Source organism: Monodon monoceros, unplaced genomic scaffold (genome assembly GCF_005190385.1).
Source record: "Monodon monoceros isolate NGI ecotype Baffin Bay Population unplaced genomic scaffold, NGI_Narwhal_1 Super_Scaffold_8, whole genome shotgun sequence".
NCBI classification, from domain to species: Eukaryota; Metazoa; Chordata; class Mammalia; order Artiodactyla; family Monodontidae; genus Monodon; species Monodon monoceros.
The window spans coordinates 64,929,908-64,943,840 of record NW_021703785.1 but is presented as its reverse complement, the minus strand read 5'-3'; the positions used below and the strand labels follow the sequence as shown (position 1 = coordinate 64,943,840).

General features: G+C 41.6%; 1 long non-coding RNA gene across 1 annotated transcript; it reads right to left on the bottom strand.

Moving 5' to 3' along the window:
* Window positions 1–2,728: 2,728 nt before the first annotated feature.
* LOC114888338 lies at window positions 2,729–10,902 on the bottom strand. The gene is made up of 3 exons (XR_003791763.1): window positions 10,318–10,902; window positions 5,465–5,523; window positions 2,729–3,067 (listed from the first exon to the last, which is right to left on the bottom strand). It is a non-coding gene; the product is annotated as an uncharacterized LOC114888338 (long non-coding RNA).
* Window positions 10,903–13,933: the final 3,031 nt, after the last annotated feature.

Here is a 13,933-nt window from a genome sequence, read left to right as displayed (position 1 = left end):
ACTCTGTGGTCTGTGCCAGGGAGACCATGGTAAAAAGCCCTCGTGGAGCTTATCACACTGCAGCAGGAGGGTTAGACAAGATAGAAGTAAACTTTCACATCACAGTAGGTGCCATAAAGGAAATAAACAAAATAGGATGGAGAACAGTATGGTAGTCAAAGCCCTCGGAGGAAGAAATATTTGGGCACAGACTTAGAGGTTTAAAAAAAACACACACACACACAGAAACTGCCCATTCAAAATACACAAGCAAAGTTTTTCAGGTGGAAAGAGCAGTCAGGGCAAAAGTATGGATTTGGGAAGGTTCTTGGTACTTTCGAGTTCATGACCTGAGGACAGAGTGCAAGAAGGGAGAGGGCAGGAGATGAAGCTGGAACTAAGGGTCAATTTGAGACCACGCATGAGCCCTGGAAGAGCCCTAGGCCTCCCAGCACCATGATTCTACGAGGCCATCTGGCCTCGGGTTTCAGAAGGTGTATGCACTTTCCTTGTTTGCTGGGGATCAGGTTCTGCTCCTGGCAGGCTGTCGGTAGAGCTCTCACTTGGCAGGTACAGGCTCCCTTGACTTCATAAATGCACAGCCTGTAGTAAAGAATTTCCAAATGTGATTAAAATGAAACTGCCATGGAAGTCAGGCTTGGCCGCCTGTCTCTCAGGTACTGAGAAGGCAGAGCGCCTTCCGGACCTGGCAGATAACCTCAGTGACATTGTTTGGAATAGATTTAGGAAGGGCTGCCAGGTAGACAGGAGATTTCAATAACTGTGCAGCCAAATTAGTAATTAGAAGGACTGGGTACTGGGGACACACCATGGAAAACTTCCTGACCTCTCAATAGTTGAAGTCATTGAGATAAATGAGCTCTGAAAACAGTGCTTCATTTGAGAAGGAGCACATACGTCATGATTAACTCCAGATGGCCACACTCCCCGGAGACTGACCAAACCCTGTTCCCGGACATCAGAAAATGGTAACTTCTCAATAGCACTTTTGACCAGTTCAGCCCTTGAGCAGTTCAAAAGAGGGAAGAATTGGCCCAAAGTGTCCTATATCAGCAGAGAAGCAGAGATAAAATACATTTTCCTGGATAGTTTCAGTTTGGATCCAAGGTCAGCAGACCAAATCGCTACAATTTCCTTTCTCAGTGGTTAGTCGTGCCATGGAAGAGATGGTTCCAGAAGGATAAACAAAGGTAATGCTTTAAGTAAACAGATTGTACCTGCTCGTGAGAGTAATGACAGTCCACAGCCCGCACGGCGACAGCCCACTTCCTCTGTGGCTGGTTTTAATTGAAACCAACAGAGCTGTGGAGCTGGCTGGGCTTTGCATAAATCATCATCGGTAATACAATTTCAAGGGTAATCACGACATTAATATACCAAGCAGGAAGTGAAATAATTAAAATTCAGCATAGTGAGGTATTGAGGTTTCCAAAATTAATCTGAAGCACCTTTCCTCAGTACAAATGAGCAATTGCTTCGATCCATAGAAAAGGACATTCAAAGAAATACTGCATTACATAGTCCATCAGCACCAAAAGAAATTCCACTCTTCTTCCTATGCTGCAAATCATCTGCTTATATTTTAATCCCTTTTCCTTTCTTCTCTGGTGGTGCAAGGTTTTTGTTGTTGTTGTTGTTTTAAATTTGTTTTACCTGCCTTTAAGCTAAATATGTGTCAAAAAGCCATGTAGATTAGAAATCCCACAAATTTGTGAGTGTTAGAGGGAAAAACTGTCCCCTTATGATCTTTAGGAAGACAGTTCCAGCACAGAGAGTGAACATGGACATGTACAACAGGGAGAAACCTAGGGTGATAAACATCTCACTTCAATATATCTGCTTAGAAGGTAATGAAGTATCCAGGTTGGATCCCATAGTGAGCCACAGGGGTAAGACACTCAATGGCTCACTTGTTCTGATGGAGTAAGCATCTTTAATGCTTGATGCTTTAAAAGATGATAAGCAAAAACCTCCCCATCGTAATATGTAATCTCATATGCAGGCAGCTTGAGAACAGCAATATTTTGCAGGGGACCACACCCCTGTGTTCCAAGTCCAGGAACACCTCGACCTAGGAGCACAAAAATAGCAATCAGACATTGAGAAGGGGCTCCCTCCAATGGGCAAGATCCCTGGTACCCAGACAGCATCCCAGCTAAAAGCCAACCCTCCTCTGAGCTATAAAGCAGGTAAAGTCAGCCTCTGTAAGTTAGGAGTGACTTACCTCTTAACTCACATTGGTGTTATTTCTTTTCTCCTCAATATCACACCTTCCATTGGGAGTTAGGGGCCTAGGAGTATCTGGAGGAAAAAGTGGTAATGAACTCCCATCACCCTTGTGATAATTACTTGAACAGGCAATTTCATCTAGACTTCACTGACGAGAGGGGACACAAAGAAGAATGTCCAATGGTGGAATATCAGACACTGGGGAAGGTGAATTAGCAGTGAGACATGGGGTAGTGCCCCATGCCTCTTACATCACATTGTTCAAATCATACTCCCCATGCTGTTTGTATGTAAAGCCAATTCTTAGGACTTATCATTTGAAGCAAACACTGCCATTTCCTACATTAAAAAATTCCCTAGTGGGTTTGGTCATCCTCAAGTGATGGGATATGCAAGAATAAGTGTAGAGTGAGGAGAGTTGTCTCCCCTCCAGGAAATGTGCAAAGTGTCCTATTTATAATTGACAGTGATGATACAGCAAGAGACATTTGCTTCCAGATTTTATTTTGGTTTTGATCAGGTTGAATTTTGATAACTTTGTCATCAAGCATAATTAACAAAATAATGTAATTATGGAATACATGGCACAGGTGAAACTTAATTATTTGGACTCCCAGGAAATGAGCTCTTACAAGCAAAGTAGCAACTTGAAGGAGGATCAGGAAACCGTGTGTCATCCTTCTCTGATTTAGTGGTGGTGCCATCTGTACTGGGCTGAATCCAAGCAAGCAACCAGCCAGCCAGGAGGCTAAATGCAGGAGCAGTGGGTTGCAACCCCAGGGAACATCTGGTCCCTTGAGCAGCCAAGGCAGTTCCATAAATGGTGAGAGCGGTGGGCCTTCAGAGAAAACATTAAAAAATGAAAAGTTTAACATTTTCTCCTGCCAGCTAACCTTCCCTACTTTGGCTCTCTCTCTCTCTCGAAAATATAAGGCAGAGCCTATTATAAAATAGTTGCTGTAGACTGTTTGTGTCCCCCCAAATGCATGTGTTCAAACCTAATCCCCAGTGTAATGATATTTGGAGGTGGGGCCTTTGGGGGTGATTAGGTTATAGGAGCAGAGCCTTCATGATGGGGATTAGTGCTCTTATAAAAGAGACCCTAGAAAGCACCTTTGCCTCTTCCTCTGGGCGAGAACACAGACACATGAGAACCAGGAAGCAGGTGTTCACCAGACACTGTACCTGCCGGCACCTTGAATTTGGACCTTCCAGCCTCCAGAACTGTGAGAAGTAAAGGTCTGTTATTTCAATCACCCAGTCTGTGGTATTTTGTTATAGCAGCCAGAACAGACTTAGACAGTAGTGATTAGGGAGATAAAGTTCTCTAGTAGACAATGCATAATTTGAGAACAGGAACTGGCACAATGCATGACACCAAGTTACTGTTCAATTTAATAAGTGAATTTACTTATTAGTTTTGCGCCAACTTGGGTCTGGACTGAGGACTGACTCCTACAGAGACCAGACCCAGAGATTACAGAGAGTTCAGAGTTTTTCCTCCCCTTAAACCAGGGAATTTTAGAAGCTGCTTCAGAGTCTGAGTCCTCAGGGGATAGTCCCAAAGTAGGCAGCTGGACAGAGATGGCAAATGGGGGATCCCGGCCTGTGTTTGCCATCAGATAAAATTAACATTTGTTCACTATGGAGAACAGTATGGAGGTTCCTTAAGAAACTAAAACTAGAGCTACGATATGATCCTACAATCCCACTCCTAGGCATATATCCAGAGAAAATTCAAAAAGATACATGCACCCCAATGTCCATAGCAGCACTATTTACAATAGCCAGGACATGGAAGCAACCTAAGTATCCATCGACAGAGGAACAAAGATGTGGTACACACACACACACACACACACACACACACACACACACACACACACACAATGGAATATTACTCAGCCATAACAAAGAATGAAATAATGCCATTTGCAGCAGCATGGATGGACCTAGAGATTACCATGCTAAGTGAAGTAAGTCAGACAGAAAGAGAAATATATGATGTCACTTATATGTGGAATCTAAAAAACTGATACAAATGAACTTATCTGCAAAACAGAAATAGACTCACAGACATAGAAAACAAATTTAGCATTACCAAAGAGGAAAGGGGGGGAGGCATAAATTAGGAGTTTGGGATTAACATATACATACTACTATATATAAAATAGATTATAAAAAACAAGGACCTACTGTATAGCACAGGGAACTATATTCAATATCTTGTAATAACCTATAATGGAAAAGAATCTGAAAAATAATATATATATATAAAGTCATATATATATGACTGAATCACTTTGCTGTACACCTGAAACTAACAAAACATTGTAAATTATACCTCAATAAAAATAGTTTAAAAACAGTTTTAAAAAATTAACATTTGTGCCAAAATTTCAAGTAGTAACTTCAGTTTATGCAGACAGCAGAGGTACATGGAATATGGAAAAAGAATAAGCAAAGAGCCAGGTATCTTTGGAGCATTCATTGACGCCTACTCATGTAGGATGCAAATGAGTTTTTCTTTGGGTTTTGATCTTAAGTTTCACCTCAAAAGGAAAATGCCTTTTTATTTGGCTTGTTTGCTATTTTTTAAAACTTATTTTGTAAATATTTTATAATATTTAAAACAGTATATAAGGAGGACTCTATGCCTCTTGCAGCAGAAAATAATTAATAGTACTTGGCACTTAATGGCACTTTTCATCATTAAATCTCTTTGTAGACATTAATTAAGGAAGAGATACTTCATCTTTTTAAAGTTGGTGTTAGACTCCTGTCAGTGCATTTCATGAATATCGGTTGTAACCGTAAGTGAAATATGTAGAATCCAAAATACAATCTGCCAAAGTTTTGCTTCAAAGGTAAAAATAAGCCTTTGTATGTTTTCCATTATAGTTTGCCTCTTTGAATAGGTTTGTAAATAACTTTTATTCATAGCTCTGTCTTAAATAAGTTTTTTCTTTGATTATAACTACTGCGATGCCATATTAAAAAACAAGTATTTTATGAAGTATTTTGAATTATTCAAATGTAAAAGCTTCCTGAATAAAGGCACCAAAAGTACTCATGTTCATGGAGAAACATTCGTTCAGTTGGCAGAATCAGAGCAGCTCCCTGCTTTTCTTCCCTGGAAAGTAGAGGTTCATTTGGTGAGAGAGATGATCCGTTTAGTCATTCTCCCTCCTCCGCCTACAGGGACAAATGTGTTCATCTCCAGGGCCAAACTTACGGCCTTGTTTCAGTGGTCCTCTTCTTCCAGAAGTCTTTCTCTCCATTTGTTTCCAATGCCTGGAATATTTAAGATAATCCTTTTATCATATAATTTGAAGCAATAAACATTGCCTCCTACTTCTCATATAAAATAGTTGCCTGCAGGCCAGGATCCTCATTTTTCTTCATTTCCATCCTCACTTGTGTTTATGTCCTTCACTTCTATCTTGGAGACTAGCTCCTGTCTCAGCCAACCTCATTCCTCCATCAGCGTTAAGCACTTCCCTTTAATTCCTCCAGCAACCAACTTCTTAAGTTTGTCATTCACATCTATCTCCCTACTCATTCTTTGCAGGCATTCTTTAAATGCAAACCGTATCTGTTGAATGCATCCCCCTAGGTACCATCTTGCCCTCTCTACATGTCGGGCTTCCCACAAGAGCAGCCTTCCACATGAGCAGCCTGCATCGTCGTCTCCGGTTTCTCTGCTCCCAGTTATTCTTGAAATAACATCATCTGCTTTCTGCCCTCACAACTCCACGCCTTGCCACCCCGTGAGGCAAACCAGCCATCACCTACCTGCCAACTCCACGAGGTACCTTCCACCTAGCATCTCCTGCCTGGGCTCCTTCAATTTCATTCCTCCTGGTTCTCCACATACATGCTCAAGGCTCCTTTTCAGTCTTTTTCAGGGCTCTCATCTCCCTGAATGTTAGTGTTTGCAAGAATTCTTTCCTATGAATTCTAACCGCTGTCTTCATCCTCTCTGAGGGACTCCATCAATCCTAGGCTGCAACTGCATCTACATGTTCTAGCCCGTTCCGCTCTGTTTTCCAACATCCTGTTTCCTTCGCCTGGGGTGTCATTCATTCTTGGTGAGTCTAAAGAGAACTGCTTATCAATCTTCAAGACCCAGTTCAAAGAGAGTTCTCAAATGTCCTTTCTTTCTTCTTTCCAACCTCCACTTCCCCCAACCCTGACAGAATAAGTTGTTCCCTCCCCAGCACTCGCACGGCACCTTATATGCATTTGCCTATGTGTGAATGAATGTGTGTGTGTTAATATGTCTATACCTGAAGATTTGTCAAGGAAAGGGATTCCAGCTTAATTGTCTTTGAATTCTCAGCACATAGAATAGTTGCAATAAGTCAGACTAAGATGACTGTTTCATATTAGAGGATGGGAGAGAATAATAATGTGGATTTGGTTCAAGGTTACTTTTTCTTTGTTTTACTCCCAAAGCAGCTAATGAACAATGCAAAGGTTATAAATAAGACAAGGACACTGGGAGTGAATGTAGCTCCCATTGCTTCTCTTTGTATCTTACAGAGATATGCCCAATTTTTGGTGGTACTGGAAGACCACACAAAGTAAGACATCTGTCATGTCAGAGAAATGGAGAACTGTAATTTTTTTTTATGTCCACAGCCATGTCAGCACCCAGAAATATCTTTTTCCACTATATAAGCAAATAATTTTACAGCTCAACTAAGTAACATCTAGCTTAATAGCCAGGGCCCTAGCCTCAAAATGCTTGCCGTGACAGTACTGGGTCAAACTTTGTCTGTACTTGTACATTAGGGCCTAAGAATTTTCATGTTTGTCCATTTATCAGCTTTTCATGGTCAGGCCAGGCCAGGCCTATGTGATTGTCATAAATATTGAATGATTAGTTAGCAAATGAGTAAATGACCACCTGGTTAAAGTAATGCATTGATTGTGTAATCCATTGCCCAGTCACCCAGTGACAGAGGGGGTGTCTCAGACACACTGGGTATAACTACTAAAAGCTTCTTAGCATGAATTACTTGAGATAAGCAGTTATCTGAGATAACCTAGGGACCTGAGTCCAAGAAGACTGATTGAGTTTGAGGAATGACATTTGCTTTTTCTTTCTCTCACTGTGATTCTGATATTCCATTATATTTTTAGACTGTGGTAATATGAATGATGACTTATCATGATTCCATTAAGAAACCCCCTTGTGAAGGATTTAAGAATAGAGTGGATGAATGTATGTGTGTATGCATATATGTAAGTTCATTCAGAGAAACTCAAAATTCATTCTGTTTACACTGAACTTTATTACCTAAGAATTCTATTTTATATAGTATCTCTTTTGCATACAGAATAGGTGCATAGCTACTGATAACTTCAACAAGGATTTAATAACAACATGGCCAAATATCTCTAGGGATACAAGAGAAATATAGTTATCTAAATAACAAACGTATATGAACAGACTTCTATGTACCAAGTACTATGAAAGACTGGTCTTCAGATTCTAGGAACTTACAAATGTGTTGATAAGGCAAAATATATACATGTGAAACATTAGGGAAGAGTATATAATCTTGTGTTAGATTATGTGATTCAGATGAAATTCAACAGAATAAGAATGATGTGTGAGAACACCATGGACCAGCACATTATTGGAGGAGAGGTAGACAGTTCTGGGTTTAACTCTACTGGTTAATTTTAACCTTAGGCAGGGCTTAATTCATTTCTAAGCCAAATTTTTCTTAACTGTAGGAGTAATTCATTTTTTCTACACACTTGCCCGTTCTGCACCCTCCAGAGTTTTCATCCATGCAGTGTTGGCATCAGTCAGAGTAGGTGAGGCAAAATGAATGCATAAGTATTTGACTTGTTTATGATGGTTATGACCAAACCATAGAAAGATGCACATCATCTCTTCTCAAGAGGTGTGTGTACACTCAGACTCAGCCCAACTCCTGTACGAAAAACCCAAAGTCCCCTTCTTTAAGATCTGCTGCTTTGTCATCCAAACTCCTCCAAAATCTGTCTCTCAACCTTCTCCCTATTTTGAAGGAAATATGACTACACGATTCCCCTTTGATTATTATTTATTTTTCACTTGCAAGTGTAAAATTACGACCACGATGTGGAGCCAATCATGTGAAGATAGGGGAAGTGTTTCTCAGAGGAAGAAGCAGCAAGTTCAAAGCTCTGAAGCAGAAATGAGTGGGGCTTGTTCAAGGTAGAGAAAACAGGCCAGTATATGTGGGATTTGGAGGGTGGGGGAGTCAGTGACAGGGCGTCGGGGTGGGAGAGGCAGGCAGCAGTAGGTCAAGCAGACAAGTTAAGACACAGGGATTTCTTCTAGGAGCAATACAAAGCCCTGGGAGATTGAAGCAGTGAGGTGACTTGACTAGTTTCCCAATTCACTCTTACTGTTGAGTCTTCCTAAGGGGGCGAGAGCGAAAGCATGGAACCAGTCAGGAGACTGTTTCCATATTCTCAGCTGAAGATGGTGATGTTTAGCCTGAGGTTATGGCAATGGACTTTAAACAAATGGAAAGACTGGAGATCTATTAAAGAGAGATATTAAAAGCACATTTCCAACAAGTGTGATGCATTTAAGGAATGGAAAGGCCAGTGTCCCTGGGAACTGAGCCAGGAGAAGAGGGATGGGAGGGTGAGGTCTGAGCAGTAAGCAGAGATCCTATCAAAGACACCACGTTAGGAAACGGTGCTGTCACGTTTGGCAGAATCTGCTGTCAAATTAGATGTGGGAGGGCAAAGGGAAAGAGATTAACCAAAGATGGCTCATTTCCAGGTCTGTGGCCAGAGCAGCTCAGTAGCTGCTGATACCATTTACTGAGAAGAGGAAGCCCTGGTGAAGAGTAGATCTGGGGAGGTGGAATCCAGAGTTCTGTTTTAGACGTGATAAGACAGGAATAGTAAGTGCCTTGTATGGTTGTTGGACCACCTGGACGGCCAGAGGCATATACAGCACTTTACCAATGAGTCTTGTATGTGGTAAGAACTCAGAAAGCTTTGATTCGGGCTTTCCTGGTGGCACAGTGGTTGAGAGTCCGCCTGCTGATGCAGGGGACACGGGTTCGTGCCCTGGTCCGGGAAGATCCCACATGCCGCAGAGCGGCTGGGCCCGTGAGCCATGGCCGCTGAGCCTGCGCGTCCAGAGCCTGTGCTCCGCAACGCGAGAGGCCACAGCAGTAAGAGGCCTGCGTACGGCAAGGAAAAAAAAAAAAAAAGCTTTGATTGTTACTTTCATTGTCAACATTACCATTCATATAACTGTCTCCATCAACTAAAAAGCTTACTAAAAGGCAGCCCCATTTTTCCATGACCTCACTATCCATCATTTACAGGCAACAACAGTGAAAGATGCCTTTTGCAGAAAACGTCAGTTGGTTTCTCTCCCTTCTGCACATGCAATCATTATTTTGTGAATGGATAGGAAGTGGAGCAGAGGTAAACGAAATTTACAAAGCGCCTCTGTCTGATTTCTTTTTTTTTTTTCCATGAAGATTAAGGGTTTTCCACAGATGGATTACATTCTTTCCATCGTTAGTTAAGCCCATCTTAGTGGAAGTTCTACTTAGGAAAATATCTGAGAAAGGCAGACCAATTTGACTATGCAGAGAGCTTTACTTCATATAAAAGCAGAGTATGTGTTTGAAAGGAATTAGAGATGGAAGAACTGGGAATTTCCTGCCTCTGTCCTCATCTGCCCTCACACCCACCCCTCCCCCTGCCAGCTGATAAACAGTCACCCTCTTGACACATCTATATGCCGGGAAGGGAGCAGCAACATAGAAAATAATTGCCACACACAACACATAATTTTCATTTGCCCTCAGGACATAAAATGCACCAGGACACCTTCTGTGAGTGGGTTGAGGGGAAGCAATGATTTAGATCCTCACTCTTTATCAACATCCCTGAAGCAGAAAGCAAAATAAATAACCAGTCCAATGGACATTACTTCTGCACAACGTGCCTCTAAAAATAAAAGCTGCAAAGGACAAACATCTGTCTTGAATTTGGTGCTGGATTTGTCTGGGCGGTGGGTAGACAGATGTGGATGTACTTGGCCATTCTTACCAGGAGCCAGGAAGGAAGCATAGGCTGCGGGGAAATGTCACTGCAACTTTCTTAATGCCAGTGGCTCGTCAGAATGCCTGGGTGCCGCATGCGACATCTCAGATGTTCCTCTGGCTGACGGTCAGTTCCCGGAGTCACCAGATGAATTTTTCAGGCTGATTCTGATTCATCCAAAATCTTGGGTCTTCATATGGTTCACACTGGCTGGCTGATTGTCTGCCCTGCAAGAAGCTTAATTTATCATTTTTAATTGACAAGGAAATGTAAGAAGGGCTGGGAGTCATCGAAAATGCTACTAGGGACAGGTCTGTTCCCCAAAAGGGCATTTGGCTCTTAAGGAAGCACAGATAAGGCAGGCGTATTTGGGAATGTTTGTTGCTTTTTGTGGTTGTGCCTCATTTCCCACATCACCTGTACATCATGCAAAGTGACATTTTCTCTGGTAATTACGCATTTTCTTTCAGCAGCAGAGGAAATGGTCTGTGGAAGGCACATGATTGTCAGCCCCTGAGGTAGTGCTTTTCAGGAAGCTTAAACGAGGACTCCCAGAGTCCACATTTTTTCCCTAAAGGTTATATGTTTTCCTTTTCAGAGGATAATGCATATCCGAAGTACAAGGTTCTATAAGTCGAATCTTAAAAGCTCCAAAGCACAAGTATTGAGCGTGTCAAAGTAGCCATCAGCAAAAGAAAACAGGCTGCAATCCATCCACAATGCTCTGCACATCTCGGCAACACTAGGACCATAAGGGGGCAGGGATTTGCATATTTAATATATTGATATATGATCTGAATACGCACATGAGAATAGACTCCAAGATGTAAGGTTAGGTGCAGTGTGACAAGGTGGACCATAAGCACAGAAAGTACATTAAGAAATCATTGTTCCTCTCTCTTTTTTTAATTAGAAAAATGTTATTCATATTAAAGTGGTAACCTGAGTTAAGCCTTTTTTCAGGGAGCCAACTGTGCCAATCCTCTTAATTACAGTCACACGAATCCTGTGTGAAGAAATCTACAGAGTGCCTGCTTATGCACTGTTCAGTTGAGAGGACTGTATTATGTATGCTTCAGTGTCCTGAACTGCAGGTCTACTTAAGGCTGTAAATAGTTTGATGCTCATATCGCTTTTAAGAAAGGAAAGAAAAAGACCAAATAGGCCTCCTGCCGTGGTCCCTCCCAAAGATTTGTGAACACGACTCTCCTTAAGAGTTCCAAATCTTTATCCCAGGTCCTCCTTTTCAAGGTGGAATCTGTGACAGCAAGTGGCACCAGGAATCAAACAAAAGCGAGATCTCCCTGGCCAATGACGGTCACTCTTCAGGCTGCAATTCAGAACCTGGATGCATGAAAGGAAATCACATAATTTCAGAATCTCGCAGGTATTGAATATTGCAAATTTCTCAAAGATCTTTTAGTCCACAGAGCCAGTGCCAAAGTAAACAGAGGCAAAGGGTGTGCCCCCTGTGGGAGCATTTGTACCCTCCTGGGCTCTGCTCACTGTAAACTATGGCCCAATGAGGGTCCTATATTAACCCTATTATCGAGGGGAATAGGGAGGCAGGACCCGACATCCCTGCCCCTGTGCACCAGCACTATTGCCCAGGGATGCAAGGTGACAGGGAGCTGTGTGTTGTTTTATAACCAAAGCCACATGTTTCTCTGCCATGTCTTTACTCTGTGCTTTTCATGAACCCCACAGATCCTGTCACACGCACTTAGTAGAAGAGGGATTAGCAAACTAGAGCCGACACACTCAGTTCCAGAACCAGAGGGACTTTTACAGATTCCTCCAGTCCATCTGTCTCCGTTTAGGAAGGGTGTGGAATGCACCTGCATTGTTTTCTTTTTTTTTTTTTTTTAACGTCTTTATTGGAGTATAACTGCTTTATTACAATGGTGTGTTAGTTTCTGCTTTATAACAAAGTGAATCAGCTATACATATACATATATCCCCATATCTCCTCCCACGTATCCCCGTATCTCCCTCTCACCCTCCCTATCTCATCCCTCTAGGTGGTCACAAAGCACCGAGCTGATCTCCCTTTGCTATGTGGCTACTTCCCACATTTGGCACTGTATATATGTCCATGCCACTCTCTCACTTCGTCCTGGCTTACCCTTCCCCTTCCCTGTGTCCTCAAGTCCATTCTCTATGTCTGCGTCTCTATTCCTGTCCTACCCCTAGGTTCTTCAGAATATATATATATATATATATATATATATTTTTTTTTTTATATTTTTAGATTTCATATATGTGTGTTAGCATACGGTATTTCTATTTCTCTTTCTGACTTACTTCACTCTGTATGACAGACTCTATGCCCATCCACTTCACTACAAATAACTCAATTTCGTTTATTTTTATGGCTGAGTAATATTCCATTGTATATATGTGCCACGTCTTCTTTATCCACTCATCTGATGATGGACACTTAGGTTGTTTCCATCTCCGGGCTATTGTAAATAGAGCTGCAATAAACATTTTGGTACATGACTCTTTTTGAATTACGGTTTTCTCAGGGTATATGCCCAGTAGTGGGATTGCTGGGTCGTATGGTAGTTCCATTTGTAGTTTTTTAAGGAACCTCCATACTGCTCTCCACAGTGGCTGTATCAATTTACATTCCCACCAACAGTGCAAGAGGGTTCCCTTTTCTCCACACTCTCTCCAGCATTTATTGTTTCTAGATTTTTTGATGATGGCCATTCTGACTGGTGTGAGATGATACCTCATTGTAGTTTTGATTTGCATTTCTCTAATGATTAATGAAGTTGAACATTCTTTCATGTGTTTGCTGGCAGTCTGTATATCTTCTTTGGAGAAATGTCTATTTAGGTCTTCTGCCCATTTTTGGATAGGGTTGTTTGTTTTCTTGTTATTGAGCTGCATGAGCTGCTTATAAATTTTGGAGATTAATCCTTTGTCAGTTGCTTCATTTGCAAATATTTTCTCCCATTCTGAGGGTTGTCTTTTGGTCTTTTTTATGGTTTCCTTTGCTGTGCAAAAGCTTTGAAGTTCCATCAGGTCCCATTTGTTTATTTTTATTTCCATTTCTCTGGGAGGTGGGTCAGAAAGGATCTTGCTGTGATTTATGTCATAGAGTGTTCTGCCTATGTTTTCCTCTAAGAGTTTGATAGTTTCTGGCCTTACATTTAGGTCTTTAATCCATTTTGAGCTTATTTTTGTGTATGCTGTTAGAGAGTGATCTAATCTCATACTTTTACATGTACCTGTCCAGTTTTCCCAGCACCACTTATTGAAGACGTTGTCCTCTCTCCACTGTACATTCCTGCCTCCTTATCAAAGACAAGGTGACCATATGTGTGTGGGTTTATTTCTGGGCTTTCTATCCTGTTCCATTGATCTATCTTTCTGTTTTTATGCCAGTACCATACTGTCTTGATTACTGTAGCTTTGTAGTATAGTCTGAAGTCAGGGAGCCTGATTCCTCCAGCTCCGTTTTTCGTTCTCAAGATTGCTTTGGCTATTTGGGGTCTTTTGTGTTTCCATACAAATTGTGAAATTTTTTGTTCTAGTTCTCTGAAAAATACCTGTGGTAGTTTGATAGGGATTGCATTGAATCTATAGATTGCTTTGGGTAGTAGAGTCATTT